Source organism: Meles meles, chromosome 4 (genome assembly GCF_922984935.1).
Source record: "Meles meles chromosome 4, mMelMel3.1 paternal haplotype, whole genome shotgun sequence".
In the NCBI taxonomy this organism is placed as follows: domain Eukaryota; kingdom Metazoa; phylum Chordata; class Mammalia; order Carnivora; family Mustelidae; genus Meles; species Meles meles.
Window position 1 is genome coordinate 124,550,135 of NC_060069.1, and position 19,534 is coordinate 124,569,668.

General features: G+C 35.3%; 1 pseudogene; it reads left to right on the forward strand.

Moving 5' to 3' along the window:
* Positions 1-2,965: 2,965 nt before the first annotated feature.
* Positions 2,966-3,314, forward strand: LOC123940603 (annotated as a pseudogene).
* Positions 3,315-19,534: the final 16,220 nt, after the last annotated feature.

The following is a 19,534-nucleotide window of genomic DNA, read 5'->3' on the forward strand; positions in this document are numbered from 1 at the left end:
ACAGAAATTTGCATTATATCCAAATTATAAAAAGATTATAAGATTAGGAGTCAAGCAGGGCCAGACTGATTCTTAACTGCACCATAACAGCTGTGTGACCTTGGACAGCTTACATTAACTTTAAAGAGCCTCAGTTTTCTCCTCTACAAAAATTCTTATTTGACAGTGCTGTGTTTAGTGTTTAGCATTAGTACATAATAAATGGTCAATAAAATAGTAACTATTCTTGAGGGGATGATGAGATTCCGTTTTCCTTTGTTGGTTTCATGTTCTGCATCTTTCAGATGAGTAGGTTGGACTAGATAATTGCTGAAGACTTCCATCTTTAATATTCTGATTCTTAATTATTTTTTTCTTTTTCATTGACATTCTGTCACCATATCACCCTATTAGTATAATTTACAAGGCCACATTGTGCTATATGAAGCTTCTTGACTCAAACTATTTATATTATCCCTGGTATTTTGCCATAACTCTCCTAGAGTATAGAAGAGGTACTTCAAGTTTATTTTCTTGCCACCATCCTCTTTACCCAAGTGTGTCTGAGGTGGAGCCCATTTTCTGGCCTGTTCTCTTTGGGACATATTGTCATACCTTGTGGTGGTAGTTAAAGCCACAAATATATTATATGATGGTAAGCAATATTAATTTTGAATGAAATATCTCAACCATTTCAGTGTGCATATTTGTTCAAGAACCCCCACAGGAAGAGAAATGTACCTGATAGCACCTCTATGGCACATCCCTTAAATAGACATCATAACTACAGAACCTTCATTCAGCAGGTGTACAACATTGCCTTAAGTAAATGCCTTATGTAAAAATTCATTTTCACCCCATAGATTAACTAGGGCATTATTATGAGTTTTATAAGTGCATATAAATATAGAAGTTATTTAAATAGTATTTATCTCGGAATACCTGGGTAGCTCAGTTAGGTGTCTGCCTTCAGCTCTGGTCATGATCCTAGGGACCTGGGATCGAGTCCCACGTCAGGTTTCTTGTTCAGCAGGGAGCCAGTTTCTCCCTCCCCTCCCCGCTTTTGCTCTTTTTCTCTCTCTCTCTGGCAAATAAATAAAATCTTAAAAAAATAGTATTTATCTGAAACAAGATGGGATCGGGACGGAGACAAACCAAAAGAGACTCTTAATGTCACAAAACAAACTGAGGTTGGCCAGGGGAAGGAGGGTAGGCAGAGGGTGGTGGGGTTATGGACATTGGGGAGGGTATGTGCTATGGTGAGTGCTGTGAAGTGTGTAAACCTGACGATTCACAGACCTGTATCCCTGGAGCTAATAATACATTATATGTTTATAAAAAATTAAAAAATAAAAAAAGTATTTATCTTTCTTTGTCCTCAAAATCATCAATTTATCCTTTTGGATTCACTCTCAACATTGAAGGAGGGGTATATGCATTATATAAATCATTAGAACTCCAGTCTATTTCGTTATTGTCAAACATTGGATATTTTCACTCTTATTGCAGAGAAGTAAAAAAAAATTATAGAGTTGAAGAATAAAAATGGGGTTTTCTAATTAATGGTTGATTTTACTATCCATTACTAAGCTTTGGAATCTAACTAGAATTATTTGTTTTGTTTTAAGTTTTTTAGAAAGAACTGATATTTCTCCTTAAAAAGGAATCTTGTTCATTGCATTTTTATTTTGCAAGTAAAAATGAAAATACTTGTCTTTGAAATGGGGAAGGAAGAAGACAAAGTGGGGCAAATCATTTAGTTGATTTGAGGTTAGTGGGGAAAAAAAAGCCCCAAATCTGCAATATACACTTCCTTTTTTGCTGAGGAAACTGTTTGGCAGAGATGTTACCTTTAAAAACAAGAGTCAAAAAGGCTGCTGAAGTGTTCCAGCTCTACATTTTTCTTTGTGTGTACAGCCATTTACAAGACTATCTTCATCTCCTCACTAGAGATTTGATTTTTATGAGGCTCAAATTTTCTTTGTATTGAACTTCTGTCACATTATAATCACAAAATAAGATTTATTAGGGTACAACTCCTTTGGCAAGTGGAGGGCTGAGCCTGCAAAAATGACTTTTGAGAACACACTTGAGGAATGGCAAAATTTTAGACAGATCATTTTTTTCTTGGTGTTAGTTTCTAAAAAATCCTAATAGGGAAGTTTCCTTTACAAATATGAATTGAATGGCCAATAAAAGTTGTATGAGGAAAGGATGAAATAATATAACAAAATGAGAAATTTAAGAAAAATGCTATATATTTTCATCCATTCCCAAAATATTATTTATTATTATTATTAATGTTATTAAATAAAAAATATTTAAAAATATAATATTAAGATTAATTTTTATAGTTATGACAAAATTTTTACAAATGGATCATATTTAGCATCACTTATAATTTATTGGATATGTATTATAAAGTCACATTTAAAGACAAGGTGTAACAAATTCCAGTTGATTTATATATATGCCTTTTTCCCAGGTGGACTGTTGAACAATTTATCAACTGACACGGTATAGAGTTTTATTTCCTTTTTTATTCATTTATTTTGCATGAATTATCCAGGATAACTGATTAGGTCCCCAAAGCATATTCTTTAGGTGTAGCAACAGGCTATGAATCTTCCCAGAAGGCAGGTGATCTCATTTCTGGCCAACTTAAATCATATTTTTCTTACTGGAATTCTTATAGTCTCTGTTTCTTAGGTGCTAACAAATCATACCAAATGTCTGTATCTGGCCCTCACTTTTCTTTCTGTCCCTGGTGTTATTAGTTAGGAGACCTCTTAAATATGTAACAGACAGTGTGTGAATGAGCAAATTTGGGGAAAGTCTTCCAACATTCTCTGGTAAAGGATACGGGGAGAATTAATCCTGATTCCATAGCCATCACTCAAATAAATATTATAAATATTACAAGTTATATCCAGAAGGAATCTTTATTTTAAATATTTTAAACACTTTCTTGGGTCATGTTTCCAAGATGACCAAGAAATGAGGGAATAATGGTCGTGCCAAAAAGGGTCCTGGTCACTTGCAGCCTATTCACTGCACTAGCTGTGCCCATTGTGTGCCCAAGACCAAGGCCATTAAGAAGTTTCTTATTCAGACCATAATAGAGGCCACTGTCATCAGGGGAATTTCCAAAGCACAAGTTTCTTTGAGGCCTATGTACTTCCCAAGCTGTATGTGAAACTTTAGTACTGTGTGAGGTGTGCCATTTATAGCAATGTGGTCAGGAATTGCTCTGGTGAAGCCAAGAAGGACCTAACCCCTCACCTAAATTTAGGCCCGGGGGTACTACTCCATGACCTCCACCAAAGTCCATGTAGGAGCTAAGTCCTTAAGTATGGAAGAAAAATTGTTCTCTGGAAAAAATAAACAAAAAGGAGTTATACTTAAAAAAAAGATTTTAATCATTCTAGATATTTAGTAAAATGTGAGTAGTGTGTTAACCTTGGGGGATTAGACACAGTGAGTCGAAAGTCATAAGCCCTCAATTATAAAACATGGGGAAAAGGTGTGATGACATTCATAGATTTGTCACAGAGAATTTCAGTTCACTCATTTCTTTATGTAAAAGCATGTAGACATACATGAAATTAGCAGCATATAATTTCAGGCCACCAAAGTGCAAAGTGCTGTTCCTTGGGTAGCTTTATCCAAACCAGTAATACCTTTACTTCATAGGCATTAATAAATAGCCACACCACTCTATTTTATCTAGTATATAACATTTGTTATTCACTGAGATACATTTCACCTTTATTGTAGTGTGTGTATCTCTAGATCTTTTCACCTTAATGTAAGCTTCTTGGTGGAAGGCTTCACCTCGCTTGGTCACTGCCCTCAAACAGTGTCTTGAGCACTGTTAGCTCTAGATTAATACTGAGCACTGACAGGGAGTGACTTCCTTTTCTACCTTATTTCTAACGTGACACTATTGATGCTAATTTTTGTGAGCACGTTACAAAAACTCTTCACACATTAGATTTTTAAAATCTCCAATAATACTAGGAGACCTAAGATAGGTATTATTTTCCTCATGTAACAGCTGAAAGAAAAATAGTTATGAAAAGTCAAAAGATTCAGAAGTAGAAAGAAATCCAACTTGTCTAACTAAAGAACTGTGCTCCTTTACATATGATGGTTTTAGGATGCTCCAGCTTTAAAAAGTTTTAGTTTCTGGGGTGCCTGGGTGGCTCAGTGGGTTAGGCCTCTGCCTTCGGCTCGGGTCATGATCTCAGGGTCCTAGGATCTTGCCCCATCGGGCTCTCTGCTCAGCAGGGAGCCTGCTTCTCTTCCTCTCTCTCCACCTGCATCTCTGCCTACTTGTGATTTCTGTCAAATAAATAAATAAAAATCTTAAAAAAAAAGTTTTAGTTTCTATTTTATAATGGACAGAAACTCAATGCATTACACAGGACAAAGCATTTATAATAGTACAACAGATGTGAAAATACTATCAAACAATTAAGTCGTAGGTTTGATAACTAATGCAGTATGTGATAGTATTCCCAAACAAATAAAATGCTAAATAAATTCTTCTGGGAAGTTCTTAACACAGTATTTGAAAAAGCAACTTTGAACTGACACCAAGGTATAGTGAAACTATAATTCTCTTATATTACTAAGTATTTTTTATGCATGATTAATCCATTGTTTAGAACACAAAGAATTCAGATTTATTTATTTATTTATTTATTTTTGCAAAAACAGAAAACTGGAAGCTAAGTAGCAAACTAAATGTTTACCCAGACCTAGATGGAACTATTTTTAATTCCAGTGTTTAATAGAAAGCAAATTGTGATTTCAAATTGCAAATTTTCTTTTCTCCATGCAAATTTAAGCATGAATATCTTGTGCCTAGCAGGACAGCATGGGCAGGGGTGGGGTACAAAGATTTGAAAATACATAAACAAAGCAATTCAACTGTGGATTTTATATGAGATACAGTGCACTGGTTTTAAAATTCATCAGTAGTGTCAAAGGTTTGCTATTTCACATGTCTAAAAAGGTATAATGTACTATTTGTGTCACTAATCTATGGCAGATTTACTAGTACAAAATATTACTATTCCCTTGTAACACTATTCCTTACATATAGTGTTACAACAGCTGTTACGTTAAATAATAAGCTCATAAGCAGTAATATTTATTTTGTAATCCCTGAATTTATGTTTCTTTACTGTGAAAAACTTCCATTAATACGAATAAGCTACTGTTAACATTAAATTAAGCTGGATCACTCTCTACACCATGAGCGTAGTATGGAAAAATATATGATAATAGGCACTCTTAACATTGTTGAGAAGCATTTAAATATTTTTGAACAGAAGTCATATCTTTGGAACCCAAATTTAAAACCTAGATAAAACAAAGCCTTACTAATTCAAGACTGAAATGTTTTATGTTTGTATGAAGACTATTTGTGTTTTGATGAAGTTTTACTACTCACTTTCATTTTTCTAGTTCAAAATTTGACTACTTTCTATTTCATGTCTTTTTTTTTTTAATCACCAAACACCAGGCAGGAGGGATGGTTTCATGAGAAGGCACCTGGGTAGTTGTCTGAGTATTATAATCCATACCTGTTAAACTTCATCTGGCCTTCTATCCTAACTATGTTCACAAACTCTTCAATAGCTCACTTTATTATTTTTTCTTCTGGTATCTTGTGGAGGAAGGGACATTAAAAAGTAATTTAGTTCAACTCTATAAGAGGTACTACCCATTCTGCTGAGAGATCATTTGTGGAAAAAAAAAAAAAAACTGACCTGAATTTTTTTTAAATTCAAACACTTCCAGAGATTATTCACTTTTTACTCCCTTTTCAATCCAATTACTTTTCTCCTGACTCACTGAAACATATTTTCAAAACATGAACATTTTAATGAAGGTCATAAGCAGCAAAAGGAAGGAGTGGTCCTTTCAGAAAATGGAGCCCATCACAGGAAATTAGGCCTGGGTTTGGAGAAGCCAAAAAACTGTGTAGGGAAAGAAATGACTAGTTACTGGAAAAGTGTATCAGAAAAGGGGAAAGGAGAGCAAGAGAAAAGCTTTACATTTATCAAAAATTTTGCTTAAGGCTGGTCCTAGGCGATTTCCTAATTTCAGGACTCGACCCAATTCAAAACTGTTCTAAAAATGAGGAGGGAACTATGGTTTAAGAAGCTTAAATGTCTTTTTTTTTTTCCTACACACTAGTAAACAAAAGTCATAAGTAAGTTGCCTTAAGTATTTTAGACATAGTGTATGTGATTTTATCAGTAATGGTAATAGCGTGTATGGAGTGAAGAAACTAAAAATATACAGTCTAATTCTTCCTGACCTCATAAAATGTTCCAATACTTTAAATAGGCTTTAGCAATGATTCCAGAGAAAAGGAATCTGTTGCTGCCAGTGGGTTTAATTAGTATAAAATAGTATTCACATAATATTCACCAGCTGTGGTTTGAAAAATACTTTTTTTGAATTGATAAAATAGATGCTTTTTCATATTTTGGGATCAACACTCTTATTATATTTTTGAAACTCAGTTTTAACAGTTGAAGTGGCAGTGGCAGAATGCTGTCACTTTAATTTTTTATTTCAATGTTGTTCTCCAAGGCAGAGCCTCCTATGGAGATTTTAACACATTCTACTTGTTTTTCAATTAGTCATATATCCTGCATCTTTCAGGATAAGTTTCACTACTGTTACAGTAAAGAGGAAAAAATTAATGGTTATTGAAATATGAGTAATGAACCCTGTCTAAAAGATGTGAGTATGGGTCTCACGCCACAATTCATAGAACAAAGCCCAACCCCAGCCGTATGGCCATGATCATCTCTTTGCAGATCTGGTGCAGAAGTAGTAATCAGCCATGCTGATTATCATTTAAGCCACTGGAGCCTCTTACGGGTTCGGGTGAAAATTTCTGTGACATTAAAATAATATCCACTCAATGAGTGGATATAATAGCTGTGTGCTCCGCCAGATAAATTGTAGTTAGTTATACTCTAGAATAGAAATAGCAAATTTGCATTCCATAAATTTCCACTCCTCAAGTCATAGGTTGTTTGCTGTTCTGCATTCTTTATTTAAAGGATGAAGAGCCCTTAGGACAGCACTCATTATCTAAACAAATCAATATTAAAAGGAGTGCAGAAAATAAATGTAGAGCCCTCTATTTGCGGACCTTAAACTACTCATAAACACTGCCACACATATACATAATAGAATAAAATTGAGACATTTCTCTGAAATTTCTTTAAAAATTTTTTTTATATTTTTACATAAATATTTGATAAAATATGGCTATATCTGTGGGTTCTTAATTAACTCCATATGATGTTCGTCACATCTAATAAAAAAAATCTGTGACAGTGTATTTAAGCAAAAATTACCTCAAGTAAACTCTATATATATCAATCAAATTCAGTAATTCCGAGGAAGGTCCACTAGGTCTTGTAAAATGCTCATGCATTTATTAAACACTAAGTCACACACTTCTATACCTATTAGTTTGCCCAGCTGTGTAGCTGTTTATCCTCTTGTACTGAATTCCTGAGAGAACAAGAGTATTCTTGTTGACATCCCTTAAACTGCTGCTGCCCCATAGGGGTTCAAAGCAATGAAGCGAGAAATTGAGTTGAGGGAGTGGAGAGGACTCTTGACAATATCAGCAACAAACTGTTCTGTGCTAATCATCAGACAATGGCCTTGGAGGATTCTGGGTCCTGACTAGGCCTCTTTTGATGGCTCTGTTAACCTGATGGGGTTGGTCAGAATGTGTCCACACAAATCTACAACGCTCAATTAGAAAGTAGTGGGGAAAATTAAACATTTAATTCCATGTTGTATGGACAGCATATCAAGCATTTTGACTCTTTTTAAATAAACCAGCTGGCTAGAAATCAAGTAAACATAGATGTGTTCAGAATGGAAGTGAACACATCCTAACATCCTAGAATGTAAAATCAAACAAATGAAGAGTAGGGAGCCTCTTACATAAACATGTAAGTAAGAACACAAGTATACCATTACAGTGCCAAAGGACTTATTTATATTTTAAAATTCCTTTATCTAATTAATCATTCTACTTAAAAAAATAACTTTGTGTTAAAGTCTCTGGTAGATTCTGTAAGACACTGTGAAGGGTAAATCAAGATTCCTGACATCATGGAGCTTATAATCTAATGAAGTAATAATAAAAAAAAAATTTGGAAGGGGAGGCGAACCATAAGAGACTATGGACTCTGAAAAACAACCTGAGGGTTTTGAAGGGTCAGGGGTGGGAGGTTGGGGGAACAGGTGGTGGGTAATGGGGAGGGCACGTTTTGCATGGAGCACTGGGTGTTGTGCGAAAACAATGAATACTGTTACGCTGAAAAAATAAATAAAATGGAAAAAAAAAGCAATAAATGCTGAATACACAAACTGTAAACAGTAAAAACAGAGGGCAGATTTGTTGAGTCACTGAATAATAAAAATAATCCCCTTGATTTAAATTAACAAGGACTATACTGGGGTGCCTGGGTGGCTCAGTCAGTTAAGCATCTACCTTCAGCACATGTCATGATCCCGGGGTCCTCCCTGATCAGTGAGGTGTCTCTTCTTCTCTCTCTGCCCCTGCTTATGTGCTCTTTTTCCTCTCTCAAATAAATAAATAAAGTCTTAGGAAAATAAAGTCTTTGGCAAGACTATACACCTTTAAAATCAGTCTGTGCCCATCAAAAGATACAGAAGGGGTATCTCTATTTTATATATTGAAGGTTTTAATTAAAAACAAATAATATAAATATCTGCAAGGTATTCCATTTTTTTCAGGTGGGAATATCATTAAAAGCAAATGAGGAAGCTTGTTTGAAAACTCTACTCTCTTCTGATGCCGTTATTTTCAAAGTGGCCTAAGATTCATTGTAGAGAGATAAATTACCAATGACTTTATAAGGAATAATTTATAGAGTGTAGACAGATGTCTTTACAATGATTATCTTTCTTTCTGAATGCATCTGTTCAATGTGTTTCTTACGTTTTCAACAAAAAGGTGGCATTTTGGGCTGTAATTCTGTCATTTAATCACATGGAAATATGCCAATTCTTATTAACATCTTGACATTTTATTGCCATAAACTTATCATAAGTTCTTCTAATGTAAAATGGATTTAAATTCACGGAGTTGAGCTTTTTGTTATGTATCCATTAAATGCCTGATCCTTTGCTCTTTACATCAGCATGACTTTCAGTCAAGTAAATCAGCTGTTGGCCAGAATACGAATTATAGATTAGGCCCCGAAAGGTTAACAGTTTGCTGTTTGGGATACAATTGAAAAGCAAGAGAAAACAAAAAGAATAAATGTGTGTTAAACTCTTTCATATTAACTTCTACACCAGGCAACTGACGTGTCAAGATCCTTATATTTAGACATTACCCAGTGGGGGCGCGGTGGATTCTTATTACCACACTATAGTTCCTCTGTTGCTTAACCGAAGGTGTTCACCTTTCAATTGCTACAAAATTAAAGGTTTAGCCTGGAAACCTGTCTCTAGACAAAAAGAAAACCATTATCTGAGGCTGTAACCAGGCTCATCAAAAGGCTGAAAATGCACCAGAGATATTCTCAGGAACATCAGGATATAGTATAAGGAAAATGTCACCATGATGTTTTGTCTGTGTTGCAAATGATCAGAGAACTATGAACTTAGTCCTAATCCAATATGTAATAGACACCCTGAATGCACCTCGATGAATGCGTAACAAGATGTTCCCTAACCTAAAGGATTGTCAAAATCTTTTCTAGAAAGAATTATGATTTCTCAACTATTTGTATTAATGTTAACCTGGATGATTTAAAATAAGACGCAGTACAGCACACTAAATTTTCTTACTACATTTGTGTCAAAGACAAAATAAGTTTGACACAAAGGTGGCAGTTAATGATTATTCACTAATAAGTGTGGCATGGGAACCCTTCTGCTGCAGTGGTTCAGAGGTATTAGCAAGGAGAGTACATTTTATAAAATCAAAAAAGGAAATATTGATAAAGCCTCTCTAATTGCAGCGATTATTCTATTAAAAAGGGATTTGGAGAAAATTGGTATTGGAGGCATTCAGGTATATTTGGTAATCCTTGGTTGGCTGCAAGGGAGCAAGATTGTTCATTTTTGGGGGAAGGGGTTGGGTTTCTATGACCAACCATTTCTTGTACCAAGTCAGGGCCATAGGGTGTTTCATATGTGAGAGTTTTCTGAGTATGTACTGACTGACTTGAAGGTAGAAATTGATGTCCATGTCTCTCTAAACCTGTTAAAGGCAAGGAAAATGCACCTTGACATCAAGTCAGACACAGAAAATCTTCCTAAAGTATGCAGCCAAAAGGTGTTACACATATTGTGGTTATTGGAAGAAAAATTAAAAACAAAACAAAACACAGTTTTAAAATGACTAACTCTATTTTTATGTGCAATAAGCTAAAAATAGAAAATGTGTTTTGTCATGTAAATACAGACTTTATTTCTGCTCTTTGCTAACAAAGGAAAGTAGCCCACTATAGCATCATCATTTCAATCACCATCAGAAAAAATAAAACATTATAAACTTGTTTCTTACAAACAGCCCTTTCAAGCTTGTACATGCTTCTTCCTTTTTCTCAGTGAGCGAAACTTGTTTTCGTTGTTGTCTGTTTGTTTTAGTCAGGAAGTTAACCAGTGAAACAACGAAGTCTTAATGGCAAGACAGTTTGCTAGGGGATGTAAACAGTAAGAGGGGGTCACAGCTGTGTAAGTACTTACAATCTACCTAAAGACATACATACATAAACAGAAATGAAGAACAGTAAAAAGCAGAACGGAGTTAAGTGTCACCTGAGTGTTCCAGCAGTACAGATGAACTGAGAGTCAATGGTAACCCTAAAGCATGAGTGACTGTGAGCTTGAAAGAGACCTTACTGAGTCTGAGGTGGTTTGAAGTGGCCGTATGAAATGGGTTCTGAAGAGCCCGGTGCCATTTCTACGGAATCACCTCAGTGAGATTCCACTTACTAAATGGTTGTCTAGATAAGAATGTGAATAGATAAAGGAATTGCTAGCTGGAAGAATACTGACATTCCAAGAGGACAGAGCAGAATGCTGGGGCAAGGGATAAGAAGATGACGTTTTTGTTTGACACATTTGTCTGGGTTATGTTGCATCTTCGTAGGAAAACTGGTGAGATGAGGTTGACAAAACTGAATGGACAATACTGTAGATACTAAATAGACGAGGCTTTAACCGGGAGTCAAGGTTTATCTACGCAATGATTTTGTCTCGCAGAGTCTGGTTTTCTTTCGTCTCACACTATTAGCCTCTTATGATGATCCTCTCCATTATCCAAACTTCAATTGTTAGTTATTCTATGTGTTCACAGGCTCCCATGTATATATCTCTGGCTGGTAACATTCTCTCACATAGATCTAAGATAAAAGTACATAGTAGACAGTTCTGTCTGAATGTCCTATAAACATTTCAAACCCAGCATATCTAAAAACACATATTGTATTTCTCTGTATGTTTTTTTTTTTTTCTGCTCCTTTCTTTCTTATCTCAGTAAATGACACCACCTAGTATTTGCTCTTGACTTTGGATTTGTTCTCACTCTCCAATCCAATGCATTACCAAATCTCACCAATTCTACCTCCAATATATATTCCAAATCCATTAGTTGTTCTCTGATTCCTCTGCCACAAAGGTGGATGAGACTTCATTCATTTCTTGTATTCATCTCAGGCTTTGAACTGGTCCCTCTAGCTTCAATCTTGTCCCTTCCCATGCCTTCTTCACACAACAGTTAGGATGATGTCCAAGAACGCATACCTCCCATCATATGCATAAATTAATTTCAGAAATATTAAATATAGAATTTAAAATTTCCACAAATAAATTAATGAAGAATACAGTTAAGGATGACTATATAGAATTCACCCAAAATAGCCAGAATGGACTTATCATTGCTCTTTAAGCCCTCCTTTCTTCAGACTTATTCAATTTTCCCTACACGTAATGGCTTTTTCCCAGCTTCACTTATCAAATACTCTACTTTTCCATTGGGGTTTTTAGTAATATTAACAACAACATTTAAAAAATCACAATAATAGCATCACCTCAAATTTTATATGCAATTCCCAAATGCTTTCTCTAAAATGTATCCTTCCAAATTAGTCATGGAAGACATCATGAACAAAGTTATATGACATGACATCTCAAAGATATTAAGTTTCCGGTACAAGGTCATAAAACTATATACAACTATATACAACTATACAACCTCTAGTTTCCCTACTTCTCCCCATGAAGTCTTCTCTGGACCTCTATCTTCCTCATGCTTATGACATTTCTGTTTTTAATTTTTTATGGCACTTGATATTAAGAATCCCTTAAATTTCATACACTGCTTTTCTGTTTGCAAAACAATTTCTTGTGCTAAATTCTTAGTTCTCCTTTTTAATACATATTTTACATTAAAATAGTTTTAGATTTATAGAAAAATTGCAGACAGCATAGACAGTTCCTATATGTACCACACCCATTCTCTTTATCATTAATATCTTACACTAATATGGTAGAGTTTTCACAATAATTGAACCCATATCAGTGCATTAGTATTAACTAAAGCTATGGTTCACTCAAATTTCCCAATTTAAAAAAATCTCCTTAGATGTTAACTTAATGTCCTTTTTTGCTCACATGATTCTATCCAGGCTATCACCTGACATTTGGTCCTCATTTCTCTTTAACCTCCTCTTGGCAGTTATAATTTCTGAGACTTCTCATTTTGGTGATCTTGATGGTTTTGAAAAATACTGATCTGATATTTGATAGAATGTCTTTTGGTTGTTATTTGATGTTTTCCTCACGATTATTCTTGGGTTACAGTTTTTTTTTTCCATTTTATTTATTTTTTCAGCGTAACAGTATTCATTGTTTTTGCACAACACCCAGTGCTCCATGCAATACGTGCCCTCCCTATTACCCACCACCTGTTCCCCCAACCTCCCACCCCTGACCCTTCAAAACCCTCAGGTTGTTTTTCAGAGTCCATAGTCTCTTATGGTTCGCCGGGTTACAGTTTTTTGGAAGAAGAACAAACAAGTAAAGGGCCATCTTATCATATCATAGTAAATGTACCTACTATCAATATGACATCACCGTTGGTGTTAATCTTGATCACTTGACTGAGTTTTTGTCAGTTTGTCAAGCAGCTCAGAAATAACTAATTTTCCCTTTCCACACTGTCCTCGTTGAATGGAAGTTATCGTGGAGAGCCCACACTTAAGGAGTAGGGAGTTATGCTCCACCTGCTTGAGTGCACAGTAGCTACGCAAATTATTTGAAATCCTTCTGCATGGGAGATTTGTCTATTGTCCCATGTTTATTTATTTATTCATTCAATTATTTATTTATATCAGTATAAATCTATGGATATTTATCTTATACTTTGGACTACAATCAATACTAGTTCATTTTTTTTCACTCAAATTTTTCCATCTTTGAATGTTGGAAGCTCTTTCTGTTGGCTCTCACTTCTCTTTTATTCTTACGACTGCTTGCAGAAGCTACATTATTCATTCCTTCCACTAGTATACTGCTGCTCCTCCTTAACTTTATGTAATGTAAAAAAGTATAGACTACCTACCAAGTAAAACCATCTCCATCCCCCAGCCTCTCCTCTCCTGCATCAGTCTCCAAATGCAAAGGAAACTAATATAAAACAACCCCCTGCAGTTTAGGTGTTGCATTAGTTTTTATTATATTTTCTCGTTCTTCCTTTTTTTTTTTTTTGTATTAGTAAATCTTTGCCTTTGGATGTTGGAGTGTTTTATATAAATGTTTTTATTCTCCATAAACACCTGGGTGTCAATAAGTACTTGACCCCCCTATGAACATTTATCGATGTGTAAGTGCTGAAAAATAAGTGGTGGTACTGAGAAGGAAATGAGACCCCTTATGAATTTTATTGCAATGACCCGAGTTGGGGATCATATCATATTAATTCATTCCTCAGTAATGAATAAATCAGTGATTTTTAAGCTTTACTATGTATAGCACCATCTGAGAATCTTGGTAAAATAAAATTGCTGGACTCCATCTCCAGAATTTCTGATTCAATAGGTTCTGTATAGACTCAAGAATTTGCATTTCTAATAAGCTTCCAGGTGTATTGGTTCGCTAGGGCTGCCAGCACAAAACACCACAGACTGGGTGGCTTCAACAACAAAAATTTATTTTTTCATAGATCTGGAGGTTGGAAGTCTAAATTCAAGGTGTTGGTGGGGTTAGTTTCTTCTGAGGCCTCTCTCATTGGTTTGAAGATGAATGCATTTTTGATGTTCCCTCATAAATTTTTTTCTCTGTGCATATAGCTTTCTGCTATCTCTCATTTACACTTCTTAGAAGGACACCGGTTAAAGTAGTTATGTTATGGTCACATTCTCATGGCTTCATTTTAACTTAATACCTCTTTAAAGGCCCTATCTCCAAATATGGTCACATTCTGAGGTACTGAGGATTAGGGTTTCAACACACGAATATTGGGGCGGAAATGCAATTAACCCATTATACCAGCTTATACTGATGCTGATGTTAAGATTTACTGACTTAAATCATCAGGAAAAGCTGAGGATGTGTGAAGAAAATCTGACAGTGATCTGGATGAGTTGTGATGACAATGCCAGTGAAGAAAAGACGGAAGATGACTTCTAGATAGGAAGTCTCCTCTTTCACAACTTTGACTGAGACTGACAATCATACACCAGGTGGACTGGGAACAAGTTGAGTTGTTGTCAGGAAAATGCTTTGTTTTTCACCTTCCACAGACTCCAAATCACTAGAAAGATTGTATCCATGTGAGAGATGTTTAAAATTACTGGAAATTCAGAGCCGTCATAAGACATTTGCCGATTCACTGCTTAATGTGTTGTTTTCTGCTTCCTCCTTATGGCTTCCTGTAGATTACTCTTAAAGGTGTTTATGAATGGGGGACACTGAGCTTTCCAGACTTAGTTACAATGACATTTAAGTTGGGAAGATTACATGTATCATGCCAATTAAGGAGCACCTCTTTTCAGAGGTTTTTCAGCATAATTTTAGCAGAGGTCTCTCCAGAGAGATAAGCAAGTATTTCTGCCAATTCCTTGTGGATCAGGATTTATATTTTTAGTTCACGCTCTAAAGTTAGTGGCCCTTGAGAATACATGCCAAGTGCTGGCATCTCTTATTTAGCATTCTATCTTGCTTAGGGTTCAAGTTTCCTAAACTCTATCTCATATGAACAAGGCCAGGCTCTAGGTCACTCAGAAAAAACAAGACCCACTATTGCAAAACTCTGTTTTTGTCCTGATCCCTATGAATTTCTCTTAATTTCTTCAATAATTCATTGTACAATTAAAGAAGATAATTGTATGTGTATGTGTGTATGTGCATGCATTTTTGTTTTCTATTCCAGTTAGCTATAATTTCATACAGCAAACCGATATCTTACTGGAAGCATCTCTGGATTTCTAGTTTGCTAGTTTACTAAAAATGTCCTTATTTGCTTTGTATTACTTTTATCATTGCCAAGTTCCTTGAAAGTAGTGTTTGTGCTGGCTGACTCGTTTTATTATCTTTGATTTGACTCAGTATTGAGTAACGTGGAAGGGACCTTAGTGGTTATGCATCTCAAACCACATATACTGTAGTTATCAGAGACTGGCAGAAAACTCAGCATCACTGAGGCCAGGGCAGAAAAGAGGTATATCAGAAGAAGCATTTGAGAAACTTTTACAGAGTCAAAGTGAAATCAATGAGAACTAATTTTATTATCTTCCCAATCTTCCATTTCAAATGTGTGTGTGTACATGTGTTCTTCTGTGTATACGCCTGCATTCTTATGGCAGGTGGGAAGAGAGGAATAACACACCCCCTAAACAATCTTCAGAGACACCTCCTTCTTTTCTAAGTTCCATATTCAGTCAGTCACAAAATATTGAAATTCAAACTTCCAGTAGGTTCTTGATCCAATATTGATTCTTTGCCACAATTAACATCAACCTTACCAGAAACTATTGCCTCACTTCAGGTTTTTGCTTTTCTCCTTAGTTCAAGGATCAGCATAATATCTTTGACTTACCTCTTTTCTACTGAGCTTAAAATATTTACTATCTGTCCTTGTTAAAAAAAAGGGCGGGGGGCACCTGGGTGGCTCAGTGGGTTAAGCCTCTGCCTTCGGCTCCGGTCATGATCTCAGGGTCCTGGGATCGAGCCCCACATCGGGCTCTCTGCTCAGCAGGGAGCCTGCTTCCCCCCATCCCTCGCCTGCTGCTCTGCCTACTTGTGATCTCTGTCTGTCAAATAAATAAATAAAATCTTAAAAAAAAAAAGTTTGCAGACACCTGCCATAGATCAGAAATGTTCCTTAAATGCTTATTTTTGGTTTTGTTTCTCTTCTCCCGCAAAATACTCAGTTTGTGGCCTATCGTCTAAACAGTGGATTCTTATCTCTTCATCGTGATCTGTGACACCACCCTGTGTAGCTAGTCCCATCTGCGACTGTATCACATACCTCTCTTCTGCTTATTCTATAGTCTAATTCTAAACAATCTGGAGTTCTGTGACTCCATCGTGCTCTCCCATACACACACTAATGCCTCAGCCTAGAATGTGCTTCATTTTTTGTCCAACCTAAAACATTTCTAATAGTCTTTTAGTAATCATCACAAGCATTGTTTCTTCTCTAAAGTCTATGGATTTTTCTCGAACGATAGTAAAGTGAAGTAGTCAGGAGCATGGATTCTCTGGTGCCACAGTGTCTCTCTCTCCTTCACTCCTGGCTTCACTACTCACTAGCTGTGTTACCTTGGGCAAGTAATTTTAAAACCTCAAGTTCACAGTCTCCCTCTTTTTTTCCCCCCAAAATAAGTGTGCTCAAGAAAAAGTAAACTAAAAAGAAATGCATTTGGCTTTAATTTGCCCTACCTCTTTGCTGTCAAATTCATATATAGAAAATTAAATCACTGCCTTGAGAAAACTACTTGAAAAAGTGAACATATGTATCCTTACAAAAACACAATAAGGATAAAGATAAGAAAAGAAACATGAAAAATGTAAAAGAAGAAGTTTCAAAATGTGACAATCTGTCAGGTAGATTCAGGTCACATAGGGAAGTCTTCAATTACATCAGGTGAAATATCTGTCTGAAGCATTACTTCCTCCCACAGATATGTTCTCAGTTTTCCATTTGAGCAGTTGACCTTTCATTAATTTTTAAGCCTTGTGCTATGTTTATACTGCTATCTTCTCACATCATTTCTGACTGCTTTTAGACTCAAAATATTCACAGTCATATGATGGATTTAGTAGACAGTTGAATTGCTTTTGCCCTGTCATCTTAACCAACCTGAATTACTAAGTATAATTTTAGTATCAAAATAATTAAGTAATTGTTCAAGAGTCAGTCCAGGTTTCCAAAATCTCTCTCTCTTTCTCATTTTATCATCATCATCATCATCATCATCATCATCATCATCATCATCATCGTGTGTGTGTGTGTGTGTGTGTGTGTATTTATATATATGTGTGTGTGGTGTGTATCCTGATAAGAACTTATTTTTATAAGACAATGTTTAATTATCCATTAAACCAAAGTGACAACAAAAGATATCAAAGGCAATTATAAAAGGCTACATAGTTGTGAGTAAAATTTAGCTCTTTTAATATTAAGCCTCAGTTATTTTTAAGTAACCAAAGACTGACAAACGAAAGAAATTATTTTGGCAAACATAGAATCTTTAAACAAAAGGTAAAGAAAAACTTATGTTTATAATTTCTGATAAGAACTTGTATTGTTGATTTTATTAATTTTTTTTCACCTAACTAAAACAATTTGTTGTTTATATCCCACCTTGTTCAACAAAACTTTCTTTCTTCAGCTGTTAGAAACAAGTGATATATAGTAACATACCCACCTAAAATCACATATATACACCTACACATGTACATATGGTGACATTCATCAGAAGATACTGCCTCTTTCACTTTTTCATACAGACTTTATAATTTTGATGTTCAGTGCACTTGACCATGTGTCTGGCTGCTAAGCATTCCTTTTCTTAAAGGAGGTAAAAACTTCTCTATTGTCTTTCTTAAAATGTAAAAACTGATGTAGCATCATTAGTAGTACACAAGTGATTTTTTTCTGATGTGTGTATAAATCATATTTCCCTGTCTATTGTTCTGTTTATAGGTTAGCATAAAAATCTATTAAGATGTACTGAAATACCTCTTTGATTCCAGGACTTCAAATTCTTTCTTTTCTATCATTGATGGCCAAGTTGGAACTTGGCTTCTTTCCTTTTAAACTGACAGAAAAGAATAAGAACAGAATTCCAACTCAGAAACATAAAAATTGGTGAGGAAAATGAGAGGAACTATTATTTATTTATTTATTTGGCGGGGAGAGAGAGAGACACAACAAGAGAGGGAACATAAACAGAGGGCGTGGGGGAGGGAGAAGCAGGCTTCCCACCAAGCAGGGAGCCTGATATTGGGTTAATTCCAGGACCTTGGGATCATGACCTGGGCGGAAGGCAGACGCTTAGTGACTGAGCCACCAAGGTGCCCCAAGAGGAACTATTTTAGATATGATGTTACAACTATATTTGACGGAATCTTAAAGAGTTATTAGCTAGTGGTTTAAAAAGAGATTCCACTAATTTCCGTGGGAAGCTAAGGGAATGGATTTATAAACAAACAAACAAACAACTCTCCTCCAAGTTTTTATATAAAAATTCAAAATTTTAAGTAAAAAGAAAGTAAAATGTGTAATAGGCAATATACTTCATCATGTTTTTTCTTGTTGACACAAAGAACTCCAGTGAAAGTTGTCATTAATTGTCAGACCATTAACACTATAATATTACTTGGCAGTTTTCACCTGCTGCATCCAAAGTGATCAGTTGTTTTCTTACCACTGCCAGCTCTACGAGTGGTTTATAAGAATGTGTGGCTAGGTGAGACTTCTTGAAACACTTGTACTGAAAATATAAAACTATGCTCTATTTCTTAGATTCATGGTGGCTAAAATAGGGTCATTTATGGATAAAGGTCCTTTTGACAAAACCAACCCAAGCCTATGTATAATTGGCTAGAGAATAAATCTAGATTCTTCAGAAAACAAAGAAAAATTAAGATAAAAAGAGCAGGAAAAAACATTTTCACATATTCATTAACTACATCAGAATCATGTTAGGCCTTTTCTGCATATTTCTCTTTTGTTTAAACATTGTAATAAATTGCAGTGATAGCTTTGGGGCCACATGTTGGTTCAAAACAGATTTTCTCCAACAGCATGATCTTGAAAAAACCTTACCATTTTGGGTTTCAGGCTCTTCATCTGCCAAATGGGTTAATAATATCTATATTAAAAAGTTGCTGTAATGTTTAGTAAAATATTAAATATTCAGTGAGTGGTATGTAAGACATCCTCAGAATAATAGTTCTAATTATGAAGACTGCTGCAGACAATAAAGTAGAAGTCACTGATAGTGTAAATACA